The 22,036-nt window shown below is 35.7% G+C and overlaps 1 protein-coding gene across 2 annotated transcripts in view; it reads left to right on the top strand.

The window, feature by feature from the left end:
* The window catches only part of LOC145662528 (NADH-ubiquinone oxidoreductase 49 kDa subunit-like), a 132,718-nt gene that overhangs the window by 58,501 nt on the left and 52,181 nt on the right, over window positions 1-22,036 (top strand). The window lies entirely within an intron of this gene.

Raw genomic sequence — 22,036 nt, 5'->3', positions numbered from 1 at the left:
TGCCTGTACATTAAATCCATTGGAAAGTTTATGAAGAAGATGAATGTTACTGACAGAATCAAAGGCCTTCGAGAGATCAAAGTAGATAACATCTAATTGAGTATTGTTATTCATACATTTGACAGCACAGGAAAGAAGAGTACTTAAGTTTGTGAGACTTGAGCTTCTCGGTAGAAAGCCGTGCTGAGAACTGTGGATGTAAGGTTTTAGCTGTCAAGTAAAAATTTGTCCTTGCATATACATAAAGGGATTCAGAACGTGCAATAATAATAATAATAATAATAATAATAATAATAATAATAATAATAATAATAATAATAATAATAATAATAATAATAATAATAATAATAATAGCGGTATTAATAGTAGTACGGAATATTGAAAAAATACGATATTTTTCATATATCCAAAGTTTCGGACCTAAAAGTAACGCGTTACTTCCGAAGTAAAGTAACAGTTACTTTTTGGGGCAAGTAACGCGTTATATTTTAAGAAAAAGTAAAGTAACTTGTAACGCGTTACATTTTTACAAGTAACTTACCCAACACTGGTTATGGCATATTAGTATAGTGTTATACAGCACTAGACCAAGCGCCAGAATCACATTATGAGATATTTAAGTCTAAAGTTTTTAAAGTGAATCGCATATAAGTGAACTGGTGCTTAGTCTTTAAAACTATTTATAGGCAAATGCTGCTAAGAATTGGTAGTGATTTTTATTTACATGACTTTCCAAATAGAGTTCGCCATAAAACAAATTGTAAGTGGCGCTGTGCCTATTGATCCAAATCATTGTCCGCTTTTGTTGTTTTTCAATTGAATCATTGAGTTTGAAAACCTGTCATCCCCATCGAAACAAGTCTTTCCAGGATATGGCATGTTTTCAAACTAAATAAAAATTTCAATGCTCAATATTTTCTACAACCAGTGGGAGGAGATGACTTGTTTTCAGCCTAAGTGGTGTTCCCACATTAGTTGAGCTGGAACGTGCAAGAATCTCAATTTTGTCAAAAAGTGGAGATGATTGGTCTTCGAACTCATCGATTTAATTTATATTTATGGCGGTGCGTTGTAATATTAATTTTTATATCTTGTACTGGAGTAGTTTCTGTTGGTTAGAGACCTAGGCCAATATTACAATATGCCAAGAATTCGAACTCTTAAATATTATAAGTAAAGTCTTGCAGATACTCTCCAAGCAGTTTCAGAAGGTATGGGAATCAAAACAGTCTCAAAGATGTACGGTATACCAAAATCTACACTGTAATTCCGTTAAAAAATCCTAGTTGCAAAGATGACTTCTTTTCTACTCCAATTATGCAAAAAGTGAAAAGGATACAGGGAGTGTTCTAGCTAAAAAGAGGGCCAAAATGTGTATGAACTTAATGCTAAAGATTCAGTAACAGTAATGTTTATATTTAACGCTAACGGTGATACAATTTCACCAATGATAGTGTACCCTTATGTCCGTATTCCAAAAGATGTGGCAAAATCTGTTCCAAAGGGATGGGGTGTTGGACAGAGTAACAATGGTTGGATGAAAGGTAAGGTCTTCTACGAATGCGTTGCTAATGTGTTGTATATACAAACAACAAAATGTTAAATTTCCAATAATTTATTTTGGTGATGGACATAAGACGCATTTTACGTACCAGTTGAGTTGAGTTGAGTTGATTTTGAGTTTAACGTCCCGTTCAGCAGCGAGGCTATATGAGACATGGACCTACTGATTAACATGGAATCCGAACCACATGAGCTCCCGCCGGGAATCGAACCCGGGTCTCCCACGCCAAAGGCGCGTACGCTAACAGCTTAGCCACGAAGGAGCTCAACGTACCAGTGAGTCAGCTATGCTGAGTTACAAATAGAACATATTGCTTTGTATCCAAATGCAACTCTAATACTTCAAACAGCAAATGTTGCAGCATTTCGACGAATAAAGAAGGGATAATAAAAAAGTGGTTCGGAACTGGAGCATAACCATCCCGATGAAATGTGAATAAGCTGAATTTTGCTTCTCTTCTTAAAGAAGTAGTGGATAAACATATTTCCCCACCAACTATTAAGAATGGCTTTCCCTTCTTTTACTTATTTCCCTTTGCCCCAAATAGCATGGACTGTAGTAAATGCATTGGGAACACATCTTCGTCCACATCAATTTTTATTCAACATTCTTGTGCGGAAACAAACGAAACTATTTTCTCAACAGTTGAGCAGTTCTCAGACATTGTAGAAGATGTATTGCAATAGCTGGAAAGCACTAAAGTGGAGAAGAAGTCGGAAAAGAATCGTAGTTTGGAAATGTCAGCCTTATATTGTCTGTGGAGACATTTCAAAACATCTACACAAAGCAGTAACCCAGATTCATTAGGGAAACGAATTAATGCAAATGTTCTTCAACATTCTCTAGTAGAGGACCCGTCAGGTGCCACCATATACGAACAAGAGGAAACGTAAATATTCGTGATTAAAATAACTCCAACAATGTTAGACCATTATTTTCTGGGAGTGCAAACGTATAGATATTTGAGAATGAAGTCAGTGCATCGTGTTTAGAAAGTGCTGAGATGAGTAAAGGCTCAAGCAGATAGTTAAAAACTGGCAATTTAAATTATGTATCATTTGCTGATCTGCATTTGCAAGAGACACCTAAGCGCAAGGGGAAACGCAATATAGAGCTCCTGCCGTTTGTTGTCACCTCAGAGAAATACTAAGAAATGATAAGAGAGAAAGAAACCCGGAAGAAGCAAACTGAAGAAGAAAAAGCTAAGCGGAAAAGAACGAGAGAGAAATGCAAGGCATGAAAAAGGAAAGAAAATGCCAGCAAAAATAAGATATAAAGATGTTACAGCCAGAAATGAATCGAAAAATTGTGCAGCCAGAGAGGAACCAAAAGTAGGTGAGAGCAGTGCCAGAACCGGAAACATTTCTCCTCAGAATTCAAAACAGGAACAAACTGTAAAGGGAAATTTGTTCGGTTCCCAAATGGATGTCAGTAAGGAAACCAATAAATCATGTCGAAAATGTGCACTGCCGTTAAACGCTTGCATGATAACACGTTCTTTGTGTACGAGTTTTCATTTATATTACATTCCTAGAAATCACAAGATTCATATTCCAGAAGACCTGCAAGATGATGATTTTGTGTGCCCTATTTGCTACGTTCTGGACGATGACAGCGAAGATATAGATACACCAGATTATGATGATAGTGAGTAATATCATTCAGTCTCTGTAATGCAAATCGTGCGACTCTTGTTTCTCATCTTCTTTCATATTCAAAGATTTATTAAGCTAGAGTTTAATAAAGAACATTGGTCATTTTGCCTGAATTTAAATGTTATTAATTGTAGAACGTTATAAAAAAATTTAAGTGATTTCTTGTAATTATTGTTCAAAGAGAAACCTGATAGTATTATATTTAGGCACATAATGTAAAACTATGTTGCACTTTATAAATAATAATAATAATAATAAAAACATTTGAGTTGCGGATTACTAACAGTTTCAATCATTATAGGAATAAGTGCCAAATACTGTGTTTTAGTGCCATCACTATAGTTTTATACTTGCGATCACTATAAGCTCTATAAACATTTTCTGCTTCTGATATATGTAAAAAATACACGTTCTCCGTAATCAGTATGAATCAATGTATGTTTAAAGAAAAAATCAAGAGAATATGTTTAAAAAGATAAAAGTTGCAGACATCTATATTTTTAAAAAATCCTTAAAGTGCCAATCACTGTATGGTTTACCCTATTTTATGGTTACTACTACTACTAAACTATTATTGATATTATTTGGTCATTAAGTGAATTGCTTAAAATATCGAAATTGCAGACAGAAAAACTTATCATACTAACACATTAAGTGTTATCATAGGGCAACAATGTCACATAAAATATTTTCTGCTACTCACCTAATTATCTGCATGTGGTGTGTGTGTTTATACTCTGCTCGGCTGGAGAATTTCTGGATCATTTTTGTGTTGAATTTCTTTATTGTGTTTAATATAGTCTTTGTATCTAGACAACATTGTTAGTGCATTGAGTCTGTCTTGGCTCGTCTTCACACTTTTTTAACGTACTGAAACAACGTTATGATTCTGCTGTAGCTATAGGCGTTGTCTGACACCTCAGAAAATGTATCTGTTAAGTGTTAACATGAATCCTAAGAATCTCTGGATGTTAACATGAATCTTAGGATGTTAACATGAATCCTAAGAAACAAAATGTTTTGTTTTGCCGTTAGTATTTGCAAATGAAAATTTCCTGAAAGCTGCAAATTGCCCATTCCGTAAGGACGAATTCTAACGATCCATACATCATTCTTCAATGTAACAAAATAATAAACGCAAAAACACTATCACACTTTATTCACACACAGCTCCGTTAGCGGTTTAGAAAACATTCAAAGCACAAGAAACACTAAAAAAAACTGATTTACACTACTCTTGCAGTTTATTTTCACTTAGAAAAGTTATTCCATATTTTTGTTCTCTGAAACTATCAATAACTTCGTAGGATTTTTCAAATGAGACGTTGTCTCCTGTCAGAATGAATTCGCGGGTTATGTTTAGCAGAAGGGATCCAAAAACAAAATTTACGGGAGAAATGAATAATGCAAGTTCTTAGACCTAACATAACGTAACCAAATCTAACCTAAACTAACCTAAGCTAACCTTAACTAACCTAACCTAACCTAAGCTAACCTAATATTAGTAGAAATAAGCGAAATTCTATCATTTTTTTGGAAAATTATACTGGACCCCTACAATAACATAATGTAACATAAGCTAATGTAACCTAACCTAAACTAATCTAAACTCACCTAAACTAACCTAACCTAAACTAAACTAAACTAATGTGAACAGAAATGACCGAAGTTGTAACATTTTTTAGAAACAATTGCTGGACCCCTTCTGCTAAACATTAGCCGAATTCGCTTTAGATGTGAAAATGATCTTTCCATATCTGCATATATCAATGGAGCATACTAGAAATACGAGTAATTTGGGGTTGGATTCATGTTATTGTCAACAGTTACATCAACATCACCTTCCATAACACTACCAATGTTCTTCAATTTTTCCAAATCTGGATTAGCACTTACAATACGATTGCACTTCCTCTGAATGTGCGCGCGCTTGTCACGAGGTTACAACCAAGGATGTTATAATTAGACTGGAATAGTGATGTCGTCATTTCCTTCCCGTTACCATGGTGATCGCCATGTTTTTTTATATACAAACGCGTGAAGCTAATGGAGCTAAAGAGCTTATTTCAAAAAGCTCCACATTTCTAAGTAATAAAGTAGAAATCGAATAGTTAATGTAGGCTCAATTATCATGTAATTCACCATAAGAAGCAATTATACGCAATATAAACTCCCTAACGTGTAGATTGAGAAACTGTCGGCACAGAGAAAGCTGTAAAAATATATGATTTTTTAAAAAGAAAAAAGTCTTTTAGAATAATATTAATTCTATTGGGGCATTTACATTTCTAATGTCTACTGTTTATAATGGGAGTGCATAACATTATTTCTAAGTAGATATTACAAAAGAAAGAAAAGGCTAGCCTTTAGAAATATTCAATCCAGACCATCAGTGGATATAGGTAACATCTTTTCTTATATTCTCTATCAACTTTTTTAAAGCATTTAGAAAAGTTACAATAATTACACATCAAATTATGAATGGGTCAGTATATATTTTAAACAAGTGTCAAACAATAATTCTGTTCAAATTTGCAATAAAATATATCATACTCATATTATTGAATCAGAAATTTTACGGAATTATTTAAAGTTAATATCTGATTATGAACAGGGTGAGTACACTTTAAGGTTTAATTTAACCTGAAAATATACAAATTCTCAAAATATACATCAAAGGGAAAATTTCATAAGACATGTGAACTCGCTGATTTCAGTTTCAATACTTGTCATACACGTAACAGTATTTAACATATTTCTTTTCTAATTACCCTTTCCATCCTTTTTCTCAGTTTCATTCATTAGAAATATTTAAAAAGAAAGATAAGTATTTCTTTCACTCTAATGTTAGAAGTTCCGAAATATTTCATCACTGTTTTCATTTCGCACATAGGCTCTTTAGGTATTTAGGCTACTTGTTGTTTAGAAAATAAAATGGCGATCACCAAGGCAACGAGAAGGATGTGACGTCACACTATTTCAGCCTCTGCCCATATGTATCTTCATCCTATTAAATCGATGAAGCCAAAAAACAACTGAGCATCGGCACGTCTGATTGGCTACTCTCGTTTCTGCCATCGCCTGATTGGCTACTTTTGTTTCCGTCATGGTTGTTGGCCCAAAACATTGCGATCCTATTGGGCGGAGTGGGCAGAATAGGGGTGGCGAAACTGTGACGTATGGCTTCAGGATTTTGTTGTAAGGTCAGATCCTCTATATTTTATAAGATCCTTGGTTACAACACTTACATTACAGACAGTATCATTGAAGGTCTTTATAGAACTAGATAATTAAAAAAAAAAGAAAAAGAAAAAGAAAAAAAGAAACTTTGTAAAATGTGTTGCAATTAAAGCTACTTCTTTTTCAAGGAATTCTTCTCAAGCAAACTTTGAGTAACCTTAATTGAAGACGCATCATTCTCATTAAAAGTATTAATTGATTATTTTAATAAATTCGAATTTCTTAGTATAATACACAACAGCTGTAATCCATATACACTATTTCGTTAAGACTGGCTGTGATGGAAGCGGAAGTTCATGGGCTGATTCACGAAAGGTACTGGTTTGTGAGGGAGCATTCAGAAATAGCTTTTTCACATTTGACACGAGAAAATGAACATTAGGAAAATAAAAACGTACTGTATGTCCTCTGCAGTTTTATGTAGTGCGTGTGCCAGATAGGTGACATATATACTTGCGAACAGTGACAAATCGTAATTCTACAAGTAGGGTAGGCCCAATAAACTAATAACACAAGTAACATTTAATATATCAAATAATGTTTAAAATTATAGTCAGAATTCTATTTTCGTTACTATTTATTTTAAAGAACTTTCTTAGCTATATTTCTAACACTCTTTAGAGTTAAATTTGTCTGCATGTATAGGCCTACATAGTAGTTTTTTTGTTAACAGGAAAGAATGAATATTTATATAAGCAAAAGTAGACGGAAAGTAGTCTATTATTATTATTATTATTATTATTATTATTATTATTATTATTATTATTATTATTATTATTATTATTATTATTATTATTATTCAATAAATATTTACATGGAGGAAAACACGCAGTATGTATTAATGGAATATTCCCATTTAGCTCCAATACAAAATATTTTGAAATGTAGTTCATATTTTCTTCTGTCCGAGATTTGCAGGGGGGATAAGGAGAATTTCTTCCTCATTTGCTGTTTTCATTTCCTGCATATTTGAAAATGGAGGGAGAGAAAAAATAAGTACATTCTTACAGTTAACTGTCAAATTTCTTGGATAAGCGTTTGTTACTTGCACCTCTCACTTTAAAGTAATTACTGCATTTAATTAATGCATCACGTGATAACGATTTCACTAGAAATGTTAATGCTCAGTAGGAACTTCATTTGAATCAAAGCATGATATTTACTATTGTATTCTATGCTGTGACATATTTGAGGGGGTGGCTTCCGGTCTTAAGCACTCACGGAAATTTTATCTCAGCTTCTTATTGTTTTATATATATTGCAGAATTTTCACATTTCCAGGAATAAAGTTAGCAAAGCCCGTCCCGAAACAAGTAAAATCCCCCGAAACAAAGTCGTAAATACCCAGCTGATTCTATGAAATGGAAAACTCAATTAAAATTACACAGAAATATTATTACTTTACCCTGTACGGTAGCGTTTGGAGATTTATAGATATAGGCCTATTTAATGTGTCAGGCTTATATTTTTCAAGCAATTATGGACCAACACCTATGTAGGGAGAAAGAAACAGCTACTCTGAATAACTCCTGAGAGTATATACCTAAACAAGTTATCACTAATAGAAATACATAATTGTACACAGAAACTTCTTACTCTGTGTTAAGAAAATCATATTGTAACATATTAGCATTGAAAGAGGCCTTCAACTCTACAACTAAACTCCCAGAAGCGAGCCAACAATACGTGCAATCCGTAGATACACACTTTGTAAAATTCGAGACGAGTCGAGACAAACGTATTTCTCGACTCGAATTTTCGAGTCGAGACACGAGTCGAGTCGAGACGACTCTTAAAAATCTCGACTCGACTCGAATGTCTCGAAAATCTTTCTATAATTTTTAATATTATTTTGAAGAAAGTATTCACTCAGAAACAGCCTTGAAACCAATTCCAGCTTTTATTCCTTCAGAAAGGTACAGAACGCATAAAATTAATAGTTAATCTTTAAAGATCAAGATTTAATTTTCAGCTCAATTCAGTTAATTAGAACTAATAGTTAATGTCGTTGTATTTGGTTGTACTGCAAATATAATGATAATAATAATAATAATTGATTATCTAGTTTGTATAAAACTATTATCCGTAGTCTAAATCTAGTCTGTATAAAACTATTGCGATAAAGTGAACTTCATAAATTCTCTGAATGAGCAGTTGATAGTCTATAGTAATTTAGCATAGTTATAATTATTGTGTTTTCGTTCCCATGAACGCAATAGGGTTACGTAACTTCTGGATTATTCGCTTGCCCAACTATTCTGAGGCTTTAATATGTTGCAGCATATCACGAGCTACGGATAATATATAATGTAACATTTGTTGTACATCACATATTATGATACGAGACTATTTTACATAGTATATCTTATCTAATATAAATAAAATAAAGAGTTTGTTTGTGTGTTTGTCTGTCTGTCTGTGCGACCTGGATACCAGACGAGTGGACCGAGAGTTCCCAAAATTTGGTCACGGGTACCTTAGTCCAGGCCCCAGATCAAGACGAAACGTTTTTTTAAATTTCGAACCAGGGGGGTCTCGGGGGGACGTTTACTGGGACCGACCTGGGGACCAGTCAAGTTGACCGAGAGTTACCAAATTTTGGTCACTGATACCTTGGTCCAGGTCCCAGTCTAAGGCGAAGCGTTTTTGTCAAAATTGGAACCAGGGGGTCTCAGGGGGGCGTTTAGCGAGACATGTAGTAAAAGTAATCCAAATTGATCGACATTAGTGTCAAATCCATAGTTTTCACGGTCGCTGAGATCAATGGTGACACTTCCATCAGCGATGACTTGCAAATTCAGCTACTACTGTATGCGGGCCGGGTGTCAGCGGGTGAGGAATACCGAGACATGTATAAATAGCCCATATTGATTGATACTAGTGTCAAATCCATAGTTTTCTCGGTCACTGTTAATGAATGGTGATACTACCACAGGTGTTGACTTCCAAATACAGCCCCCATGCGAAGAATGGGTATATTAAGCTAGTATTACAATAAATGGACTGCTTGGATGCCAAGAACTAGTACAGATAAGTACCATTCACTTCTATGAATATGTATTTTTTTAAAGGATTTTTGTAAACACTAAGTTATAAAACAATGAACTACAGTACATACAGTAGTTATGGTTTTGGTTCCCAACATAAAAGAAATATGGATTGTTCATGAGATATTGAACTTCAACTTTCACTCCTGGAAAATTTCAATTTTGGAGTTAGGCCACTTGGCATCAAAGCAGTTCACTGTAAGATAAATACATTCCGCACATTAGTAACATAGTTGTTCAGGGGCCTTCGATTTCCATCCTCTCAAATGAAAGCTGAACGATTGCTTGATACATGCTGACTATATAGGAAAAATAGTGTATTAAGTTTTCGAGCTTTGGTGCGTATCCGTATTTACACTCTGATATAACTTTAAGTTCACTCTCAAATCGAGCTAATTGTTTAATGCATTTCGAAAGTTTTTGTTTTTATGCAGCTCATTAAGGAAAATCTATTTCATAATCGTAACATTTATGTACTAAGAAACTATGAACGTAAAGTGACCTCGACCTAGCCCCGTGGCCGCTGTGACTCAGTGGCACAGCTCTCACCCTTGGTATGTGAGGACTCTGATTCTGTGTGTGTGTGTGAACTCCGCGGCTAGTGTATGCGTCTTTGCCGTGGAAGACTCGGGTTCAATTCCCGGCGCGAGCTCATGTAGTTCGGATTCCACGTTAATCAGTAGGTCTACATTTCATATATCCTCGCTGCTGAAAGAGACGGTAAAGTCAAAATCAACTCAACAATATATATGTGTGTGTGCTTATGTGAATTTCCTTGTGGCTGTATGGTTAACACATACGCCTTGATCGCGGGAGACTCTGGTTCGATTTACGGTGGAAGCTCATGAAGTTGTTACCGGTATCCCACTTTAAACTGTAGATCCATACCTCATATAACCATAGATATAATATATATGCCTTTGATACACTTATTTTCCGACTTGGAAGCCATCAAAAATTTCCGGACACAGAGTCCCGTAGACCGAAAATGAGAAACATGGGTACAGAGTAAAACAGCCATAGAAATTTAAGCTTTTTAGGCTAACTTAATCCTTACATATAATGCAACTAGCTTGGCCAAGTTATAATGGAGGAAATGCTATCATTGCAACACTCTGAGAATAGAAAATGTTCGTCAGTTATTACTATCCCCCCCTCTCCTGCAGAATGAAAACCCTGACTAAAACTCAATATATATATATATATATATATATATATATATATATATATATATATATATATATATATATATAAAGCTATTTTGTGTAATGTAATAAACAGTGGCGGATAGTATTCATGTTTCCTTGCAGAGGTCCTTACGAGGGTTCGCTTCTATCTTCCTCTCCCCAAGAACTAAAATAAATTAAAAAATTGCTATTACTTGTTAATCTTGTACAAAGGACGCAATTAAAGTCCCAGTGTAACACCCCTTCACATTTAGATTTTTCCCCTGGAAGAAAACCAGTTATTATTGTTTCTTGATTTCTCAGTCTCACCTATATAAACATACGAATAGAATTACAGGATAGGACATGTTTAGAGTGCTTGCACGTGACATCTAACTATATTTCTCATCAAATGTGTCACAGATGAAAATTTCCGTTTGTACTGCCTCTATTTTCTGGTACATATGTTTCATTTATGTTATGTTGCTAAAATTCGTTAGGAAACAAGTACAGACTGCGCCTGTGTGCCTGACAAAACGTTAATGTACTGGATAATTATTTCTTCACTTTCTTCCAGAAAAAAAGTAACCCATCTCATGTCGGCTAACAAAAGGAGGTAGCGGACCAAAGATAGCCGTTGTTTACCTAAGGTCGTTACACAGCAGGGGTTTCATGCAGTCAGAGGGAAAAGAAAAAATAATTTAAGGTTTCTACATGTGTTTTGAACTGCAATATACTTCTTCCTTTTATTTTAAGAACCATTTCCTTCTCATTTGTCTGCATCAGAAAAAAAATGCAAAAAAATCACTAGAATGTGCCTATTTACCCAAAGTACGTACTAGATCACTAGTTCAATAGTAAAATAACTAAATCTAGTACGAAATCATAAATGTGGCATCCCTGGGTTGGAGCGAAAGTAATGGTTGGAGTAAAAACTAGTCCGTATTTCTACTGCGTTCTGTTGCTGAATTCACAGAAATGTTCAAAAATAAATTCAAGAAGTAAAACACGATCCTACAAAAGACTGTTTACTTGCTCACTGGTTTTAGTATTGTGAACTGAAACTCAAGTGCGCAGTCATGTTGAATACTTCTGTCCCTTTCTACTTTACAACTTGAGGTGGGATGAGGGTCAGGATAGATCTAGTGATATACCGCTAAAGGAAGTGCTTCAGTACAGAGTCGGAAGCGGTATGTATTGTTTATACTACTTACAACGTTACCCCCCACATAAAATATAAATTCACCCTTTCTCCCTTCCCTTTTTCGAATACAATGAACCGACTCTTTTGCTGAAGAAAGATGCTAAAAGAAAATTGAAACATCTGTGTCTAAACTTTCTTTGAAGCGCAGTCTTTTGTATTTGTAAGGTTTGGGAGTGTTTTCGAGATAGCCAAATCTTTTACCATGGACTCTTGCTGCGAACTGACCGTGAGTAAACACCCGATCTCGCTGTGCTTAATTTCTCTCGTACACGTGAAATGGGTTTGTTGTTTCCAAAACAAATAGGAAGTTACCTTGTGCTTTTGCATTTCTGCACGCACACAGGTACCATTGTTGTTTTAATGATCAGAAGAAATATCAAAACCATCCGATATATATGATACAAAACAGCTAACAGAGGGAGGAAAAGATAAAAGTAGGCCTATACCAAGTTTTCCGCGTGGTACCATTATGGAGAATAAATATTTGATAAAGTCACGTAGATGCGCTTAAACCTATTCCATCTGTCCTTATAATTTTTCTGGTCTCATCAATTTCTCAGGAGAATACGTACAACATATGTCCAAATTCCATATATACTCTTTCTAAACTAATGAGTAAACTCATTAAGAACACCAACTGATATCAATAAACAGGAAAGAAAACAATACTTTATACTTCTATCATTTGGTACACATCTCTATGAAGCACAGCTTGTTTCTTTTCGAAATAGCTCCTTCGTGTCACAGCTGTGGTTAGCTTTGTTTTGTGTTAGGATGAAAGAGAGAAATGCAACATTTGCTTCGCGGTGAAGTTATATATATTATTAAGATGAGCGGTGATAAGCGAGGTTTAACAAAGAGTGCCTTTCGGATGCACAATTTAACGAGTAGTTGCAGTCCGTGTTGAGAATCGAACCAAAGCTATGTAAGACATGTTAATATTGAGCTCTTTTGTGGTAAAAGTGAACTTCAGAAACACACAAAAGACTTGAAACATCAAGCTAATGTAAAGCAATTGAAAAATAGCCTACCTATCGCTGCATCTTTTCTGTGGCTAGGAACATGCAGTGTGTAGCAACAAGAATCGTGTTAAGGACTTTTTTTCGAACATAACATTCCCTTCCACACCATAAAAGACAATATAATGTTTGTTAAAAGAAAGTGCACATAATATTTTTAAATTTTGTTTGTGATCCTATCATGCATAATTATAAATAATGCCTTTCATACTACGAGAATGAGTTCAACTATACTTCATGGCCCCTCTAAAGCGGGGCCGCGATGGCTCAGTGGTAGATCGTTCACCTCTGGTGCTTGGGGACTCTGGTAAGATCCCAGCTCGCACCAAGTGAACTTTGTGGTGCACAAACACCGTGTGCGTGGGTTTCTTCGGGGTTCTTCCGTTTCTCCCACTTTCTTCATTCCACGATTTCACTAATTTCTCATCATCACCCCTCTCCTTTAGCCTAACCGGCATAACCGTGGGACGTAAAACTCAAAGATTTCACTTCATTTTTTCCCTCGAAAGCGATATCTTTCAAAATTATTTATTGTTAGATATTGTAAATTTACGGTATCTATTTTAGTGGACGGGAAATTTTGCATCTAATCGGATAATTTCATGGCTTCTAACAGGAATTCGCAGTTACGAAATTTGCATCACTGTCTTTTGAAAGGATGCCTAGAAAAATTACTACTAGAAAATAACTGAAAACACAAAATGGATTTGATAGCCAAATTCACGTCATCTTGGTGCGTCATCATTTTTCTTTAAATATTTGTATTTAGTATTAGATTAGAGTTTAGTGTCCCTTTCAGCATCAAGGCTATATGAGACGTGAACTTACAAATTAACGTGGGTTCAGAACCACAGGAGTTCCCATCGGAAATCGAACCTAGGTCTCCCGCACCAAAGACGCGTACGCTAATCATATGGACAAGGGTGTTCGATATTTAGTAATGTGTACATAAAGTTGTGAAATTGCGCTTGTATAATGGAATGCAATTCCTTCTACTGACATAAACCTTCACAATACTTAGCTGGACAAAGTATCCTTTAAAAAAATATGTCACTCTTTATGTTTCAGTTCCTGGTTCGACTGAAGGATGGAACAAATTGCAATGAGCGTTTTTGGATCCTACTTTGTGTAGTTGATTCATCATAAACTTGGTATTTGATACGGATATGAACTATTACACTTATTTGGTGTTTATTTCTAAATAATAAGTCCTAATACAATTTCATAAAGTTGTAATTCTTCTTTAGTTTGTATCAGGGGCGGACTGGCCCACCCTGCTACCCTGCAAATGCAGGGTGGGCCCCCCAAACAGGTGGGCCCCCTCCACCAATTTTAAAAAGATGTGCTCAATTAAACCTATCAGCATCAAAAATATGGCAGGGTAACTCCCACAAACTTGTGTTTTGCATAAAAAGACGTAAAGTTAAACTTTCATGAACAGACCTTATTCTTCTTCACGTTTATCGACTTGAAAAGGTTCCGTCTATGAGAAAATCATTAAGAAACATTTCTATAAAGACCTTACAGTTCATGAAAATTCAAAAGTACATATCAATGCTTCCGCAGCTTAGGTAATGGCCACTAGAAGTGCAGATATAAATACACTTGTAGATAAAGGTCTCATGGACAGAAGAAAAGCTCAAGTTGAACTGTGGAGAAACATTTTGAAACGTATATTGGATATAGTTGTTTTTCTTGAACGACAAGGACTAGCTTTTAGAGGAAAGCGCGAAGCAGCAGCCGCTGATTTCAACAAAAAAGCTATTCATAGAAATTTCTTAGAATTGATTTTATTGGTATGCAAGTATGATATTTTAAAGAACCATGTTTCAGAGGCGATTATGAAGAGTCAAAACAGAAGATTGCGCCAAGACAAGTGTGGTGGAGGAAGTTCACAAGGAAGAGGCTAATTAGTAACTTTTTTGTCGAAGACATTTGTCAAGAAATTAGTAACCTATCTTGTTCTTCAGATTCAAACTAATAAAGTTAACGAAATAAAGCAGGCTGGTGCATTTAGTGTTGAAGTTGACTGTATCCAGGACATTACTGTTATTGAACAGTTAGCATTGTGTGTTCGGTATGTGCTCCATGGTGAAGTAAGAGTGAAACTTCTGAAACTAATTCCTGTCGACAAAGCTACTGGACTGGGTCTTTACAAACAGATTGAGGATGAACTTACTAAGCTGAAATTGTCAACGTCGCATATTGTAGGCTGTTCTTTTGATGGTGCAGCTAACATGAGTGGCCAGTAAAACGGTGTCCAAGCACAGCTCAAAAAACTAATCCGAATGTTCAGTATGTGCATTGTCTCGCGCATGTTCTAAATTTGGTAATGATAAATGCAACAGAATGTTGCAAAGTCGCAAAAGACTTTCTTGGGTTACTTCAGATGACTGTTACTTTCATCTGCGATTCATATAAAAGAATGCAAGTGTGGATTAAGTACAATGGAGAAAACTCAAGTGGTAGACAACTACTTCGCCGATTACAAAAAATAAATCTGACAAGGTGGTGGAGTAAAGATCGAGCTCTAAAGAGTATCTTTGATGATTTTTCGACACCTTTGCAAGATCGGAAGAGGTTCATAACGCTGCTTCAATGTCTACTCACTATTGCAAGTATGAGTGATTTTCAAGCAGAAGTCACATTTAAAGCCAAGTGTTTGGTTCAGAACTGGTGTAAATTTGAAAACATTCTTGTGGATTTTGTTTTCAGCCAACTCTTTCACCTATGTACACCTACTTCGCAGTATTTGCAAAAATCTGGTTTGGATTATCTAACGGCTACGAAAATGATTTGTACGTTACAGTCAGACTTAAAGCAAAAACGGAACGTGTTTTGCTCTATTGAAACTAAAGCTATGGAGTTTGTAAGGGACTTGAAAAGACAATTGAAGGATGCAGGATACGATGTTGCAGTTGGAACTTCTCTCCTTGCAAAGAGAATACCAGTAGCAACTCTTCAAGCAGACGAGTTTTCCCATGATGAGGCAAGAATTTTAGATTCTCTATCAAAAGTGTTTCAGATAAACGTTTTCAATGTTATTTTCGATACTGCAATTGAGCAATTACATCCTCGGTTTATCTGCAATGATAGTCTCATGAAGGACATTGCATGGCTGGATCCTACCCGTTTCCATGAGATAAGTACTTTAGAAGAACTACCTGATTCAGCTCTCAATACTCTACCACATTATTGCAAAGTGGAAAGAGAACAAATTCAAGAGGATCTGCTCCAATTTGCTCGTCATTATAAGGACTATAATCCACCAATATGTAAAAAGCATGATATTTTAAGAAATGATCATGGCAGCGAGCAATATGCTCATAGTAGTGAAAAAGAGGAAAATGAAGAAGAGGAAGATAATGAAACAGAGTGAGGAGGAAGATGAATGGAAATGCAAACCTGCAAGACAGTGTAAAGTGTGTCTAGTTTGTGCACTGCACCTGCTTCACGAATTAAATTTTATGGTCCATTATATCCATCGTTGTATAAAGCGTATAAGTATGTTCTAACTCTATCGTGTACCCAAGTATCATGTGAAAGAATTTTCTCGATTTGAAAGTGATCAAAAATCGGTTGCGTTCATCGCTTGGACAAGATTTGTTGGAAGACTTTATTCTTTTATACATAGAAAGATCATATACGTTTGATTACGACAAAGTGGTTGACGATCTTGTATCTAGATCCAAAGAATTAGGTAGATATTTGAAATTGTGAGTGTAACTGGGGCCTAATGAAGATATTAATATTAGGATACATTTCTGCCATTAATATTAATATTATATTATGTTAGGTTACAGTATGCAATTCAGTAGAAAATTTCAACCAATTTGATATTAGAACTGATTTATGAGGAAAGAAACTTACATTATTTCTGTCAGTGCTTTAATTATTTAGTGTTTCAAAGTTGACTTGAGATTAGTTTTTACTTATTGCACATGTATATATTTTGGGTTTTCTAAAACATGACATTCGTTTGTTTAAGTAAATGGTTTAAATTCATTACATAAAAAACAATAGCACTATATAAATAACTGAAAGCACCAATTCCCTTATTTTGTGAGTTTACAATAAAAAATGATAATGCCAATTACACACTGTATGAGTTACTATTAAAATGTTCCTACTTCAGATTTTTTGTAATTAATGTTTTGCTTTTGTATGAATATATGGGATACTATTTATGGGTTCGAAGATGGACTTTTATATGTAATACATATGAAGAATGCCAAGTACATTTTTTACATTTTTATACAGTGGGCCCTCATTTTAGTTTAGCAGGGTGGGCCCTATGGTTGCTAGTCCGCCCCTGGTTTGTATCACTTTACACAATGACAAATCCAAAAGGTGTGTTGTATCGGTGCAGTACCAGTTTTTCACGTTTTTCAAAATGTTCCAAAACCCAAAGAATAATCTTTATTTTCTGATATTTTAGTCGTCACAAATTACAATTTTATAATGTAGTCAATGTTTATAATTACTGGGCAGTTGGGCGTTTAAACTAATGACATCATAATAAAGTCAAAATCATAATTTTGAGTTGAATTGATTCTGAGTTTAACGTCCCGTTCAGCAGCGATGCTATGTGAGACGTGGACCTACTGATTAACGTGGAATCCGAACCACATGAACTCCCACCGGGAATCAAGCCCAGGTTTCCCACGCCAAAGGCAAGTATGCTAACCGTTAGCCACGAAGGAGCTCCACCATAATTTTAGTGGGCGATAAGAAATATCTCGCCAGTGCTTTTACAATAAATAAAATTTTATAAGTATTAAAGAATAGTGGTAAGAGATTTTATAATAGCTCTTTTATTTATGAGATATGAGTATTTTGAAAAAAAAAAACTAAAGAATAGGTTGGCGGAATCACAAAAGACTCGTAAAATAAACTTTCTTATAAATACATACGCACCTTACTCACCTTTTATAATTGCTATGCTTACGTTCTCCATAAAAACAGAAATTCTCTTTTAGTGATACTTTACACAAGATCATGAAGTGGGTTCAAATTTAATTAAAGGTAAAATACAATACAATAATCCACAAATATTGCCTCAAGTGAGTTTAAAGATTTCTAAACACTAGTGCAAAACCGGGCTCTGCCGTTGCGATCGATTTACAGGTCTTGAGACGAAAGTAAGAAGGGACTTACGCACACAGTAAGTAAAAACAATTAATATGCCTGTAACTTTCTCCCAAATGGGTGTATCTTAAAACTAACCTCACCATTATTTTTCTAATTAAATTCTAGCCCGAAATTATGTATCATATTACCCTATTCCCATTTTGAAAACTTGACCTTAATTCAAAATGGCGGATTTCAAGATGGCTGCCATCAAGGTCATATCTACCATACGACTTCCCCCCAGGACTTATATGTATCCACATGGTTTTTCTTCACTTTTCTTCATTAACGCTCCGTTTACAAAGGGTAGTAAGGGACTTCTGTAGTAATCTCTAATAACCACATCACAACTCTTAAAAGTTATTTTAAAAAAATAGAAAACATGCACTATAGCAAAAATTTGTCATCACAAGTAATGATGCATACATGCCTTCTATTAGCAAAAAAGGTTTCATTGAAATTGGAGCCGGACATTTGAGTGATGTCCCTTGTGGGATGTGATTGAACGTGACGTCAGAACACATCGCCCCCCTTCCCGGAATTTACGGGAATTAGGTAACCTGAGTGAGCACATGTGGTGCCAGCTCTCTCCAGCGACCTATCAAGGATCATTGCGTGTATGCCAAGACCTGTCGCCGTTTTTATCCATGCCAAAAGTCGACATACTGACAATTAGGTAGGTAGTCATGATGGTCTGGCTGATGTGTGCGTATATTTTAACTCGTACATTTTGTCTCGACTCGAATTCGAGTCGAGTCGAGACAGAGACTGTCGAGTCGAGACACGAGTCGAGACAGAAACATATTTTCGAGTCGAGACACGAGTCGAGACAACATTTTGTCGAGACGAGTCGAGACAGGCTTAAATCTCGACTCGACTCGACTCGAATGCATCCCTAGCAACAAAGCCTGTAAGCCTGTCTAGGGAGCTGGTGAAGCTCAGACGGGAAAGTCTCCAAGTGCTTCCAACCTACTATTTTGTTACCGAAAAAATACAAATGTTGAAGTATTGACTTTATTTTATAAAAGAACCAAAGATAAAGAAAATATACAGTAGAAAACAGGGTAGGCCAAGCCTTAGAGCCTCATAGTACGCTTCGCCACTGCTTGCGAATAGAACCTTAAAGCCTTTGGTGCGTTTTTCATGTACTCAGCTTCATTTGTGACAAGAAGAATAAGCGTATCGTGTTTCATGCGTTTTGGACACAGAATAGTACGCAATTTTGTAAAAGTTGTACAAATTGCGGTGGATATTTACTTTTTCTAAAGATTCTGATGCAACCAAATAAGTTTGTGTGCCTTCTCCTACCAAATTTCCAATTACAACATTAGCAATGGAACGGTCTAGAATATCGCATGTGTTGTCAATCCGTAAATTTTTGTTACCAACACTTTTACTGATATTGTCAATATTTCTGTTGTACACATTATCAACGTAAATCTTTCTTAAAGACGATTCACTTGGAACTTTTGTTTTACATATTTCTCGAGAAAGTTTATAAAGGAAACAGTTTCTAATTAACATAAAGGAATGTCTGCGTTAATTAGGTCGTGACACAGATCATTCCTAAAACTATTGGTACGCGAAGCGAGATTCGTAAATTTTCCAAGAAGATTCTGAACGTTTTCATCAGCTCATTCGCGTGTCCTCGCATATGTGTTTCGGAATAATAACGCTTCCCAGTGGAAACCATAGTTTCATGTAATTTGTAAAACAGTACAGAACCATCTGTTGAAAACACATTATACCCAACCTCACTCACAATTTTTTTCATGTTCTCTTTCCTAGAAAGGTCTACTTTCGCTATCTTGAAACACTGAAATGCATTTCAACAGCAGCTACGTGTTACCCACGCTAGTGATTCACAATGACTGCTCACACCTGGATTAAAAGTAAGCATCTTCGTTTATCTTTGTCATTCAAAATTCCAAGAACTGAAGATGCACTAAAGTTTTTCCAGCCTTAGAACAAAGTAGATGTAAACAAAGCGAAATGTATTACTCCGCGGCTCACACGTGCTTCGGTAGCGAGAGACGTGAACAGCAAGATCTTCTGCTAGCTTATTGTCGTCCCATAATTTCCAAAGTGTAAGGCTTTGTTGGTTGGTATATAATTAACGCACTGACACTGACTGGCTACTGTTATGTTGGAAATACATATCTTCTTAAATCGTTATATAAACGAGATTGCCTCTGTTTCTGTTGTTCTCTTTTGTGTTTTATAACACGAGAGAAAGGTGGATTATTGTAACAATTTTTCGCCATGGAACACTCGGCATTCTACAATTTCAAATGAGTGGGATCGGCGCGCAAACGTATACGCATGCGCAGTAAATACTATATGTCCAAGGACGGGTGAGGTTGAAATAAAACTACATATGTTGTTAAATATTATATATATTGCGTTTATTATCACAAAATACAGGGTAAATTCGGATATTTTCATTTGAAATTATTATTTTAATAGGGATTATATTGCGATAGGATATTAGTGCAGTGAGACCAACAACCAATCACTGGTCATCGACCCACTGGTAGTCAGTGGGTTTGTTTACATCCACTTTTTTCTAAGATTGGAAAGAGATTAGCATCCTTCATCCACTTACTATATTCTAACGGCAATACACTGCAGTTATTATCAGATACTGCGATCGATTGGCCAGATACCGTAAGAAGGACCAAGATCATTGGTATGCTGTCATTCATGCGTGGATAAAGAGCAGGTGAAATAGTATTCTTTCTGAAAATATAAAAATTGCAATATATGGCATTTTGCCATTAATTCCAGGCTTAGATGAAGTGTGGAACAATATGACGAGACCAAAGCAGGTGCGCGCGATTTACTACCGATGGAAAGATACGCACATAGAATTCGCACGTACAAGGAAAGTTTCCCCAAAGGGTTAGGGGGATTTCATTACACAGAGTGACATCTAATGTGAATGTATATGCTGCTTACTATATACATCATATTTTAGATTCCACATACCGCCAACATATCTCTACGTATGGTAACAAGATCATTAAAGCAACCAAGACAAGGTCAGCAGTCACACTGGCCAAACAGTGACATGAATGGCTCGTATGGAACAGGAAACAAGTGAAGGTTATGCCATTTAGGCACATTCCTATTAAACCGCCCGATGCATCACACATGGCCTTATCTACTTTTGAATTATTAAAACGGAACATTACAAAAGTCGAGCCACGACACTTGAGGGACTTTGGAAAGTATGCAATGACTAGAGGGCTAGAGTGAATCATGCTGTACTGAATAGAATCTTCCTCCAATGGAAGCTTCGATGTTGTGCAATTCCTCATCACCAGGTCCATCATATTGAACATGATCGGTGGTGGAAAAGATATTTTATAACCTAAGATGGGGACGTGCAATTAACTACCATAAAGATGATACAACCTTCTGTAAAAACATTACGGCTTACCTTATTATACCTCAAATGTGTCTTAGACTGCGGTGGTTCAATGGTAGAACTCTCACCTCTGAGCATGGGGCTCCTGACTCGATCTCACTTCCCGCCAAGTGGGTTTTGTGATAGACAAATAACGCGTGCGTGCGTGCGTGCGTTTTCTCGGGATTCTTCCGTTTCCTCTCACTTTTGTCATTTCACTATTATCATCCATGCGTTTTCCTTAGGTTAAATGCATAATAATGGAGCATTAAACAACAAAAGATGTCTTGTAAGTTTCGTGATGATAACTCTAACAGTACCTAAGAGAAAACGTTGAAAGATATGCACACCTTGTATATTTTCATTCAAATAGCCCGGGTAAAGTAGGAGAAAGGCGATAAGTTTAAATGTGATTTTTTTTATCAATATTTATGCAGTTGTTTGGGGACACAAGTTTTAGAATTATATATAAACTCAAGTTATCAGCGAATAAAACAATTTTTTTCGGGAAACTGTCAAACTTTCCCTGTTATTTCAACATTCCGGCGAGTATTCGAACTACATTTACACCGAAGCAAATTTCATTTAACTTTAATTTAATT

Source organism: Thermobia domestica, chromosome 10 (assembly GCF_964235325.1).
Source record: "Thermobia domestica chromosome 10, izTheDome1.hap1.1, whole genome shotgun sequence".
In the NCBI taxonomy this organism is placed as follows: domain Eukaryota; kingdom Metazoa; phylum Arthropoda; class Insecta; order Zygentoma; family Lepismatidae; genus Thermobia; species Thermobia domestica.
Note: the sequence above shows the minus strand (reverse complement) of the source record. Positions and strands in the feature narration are given on the sequence as shown.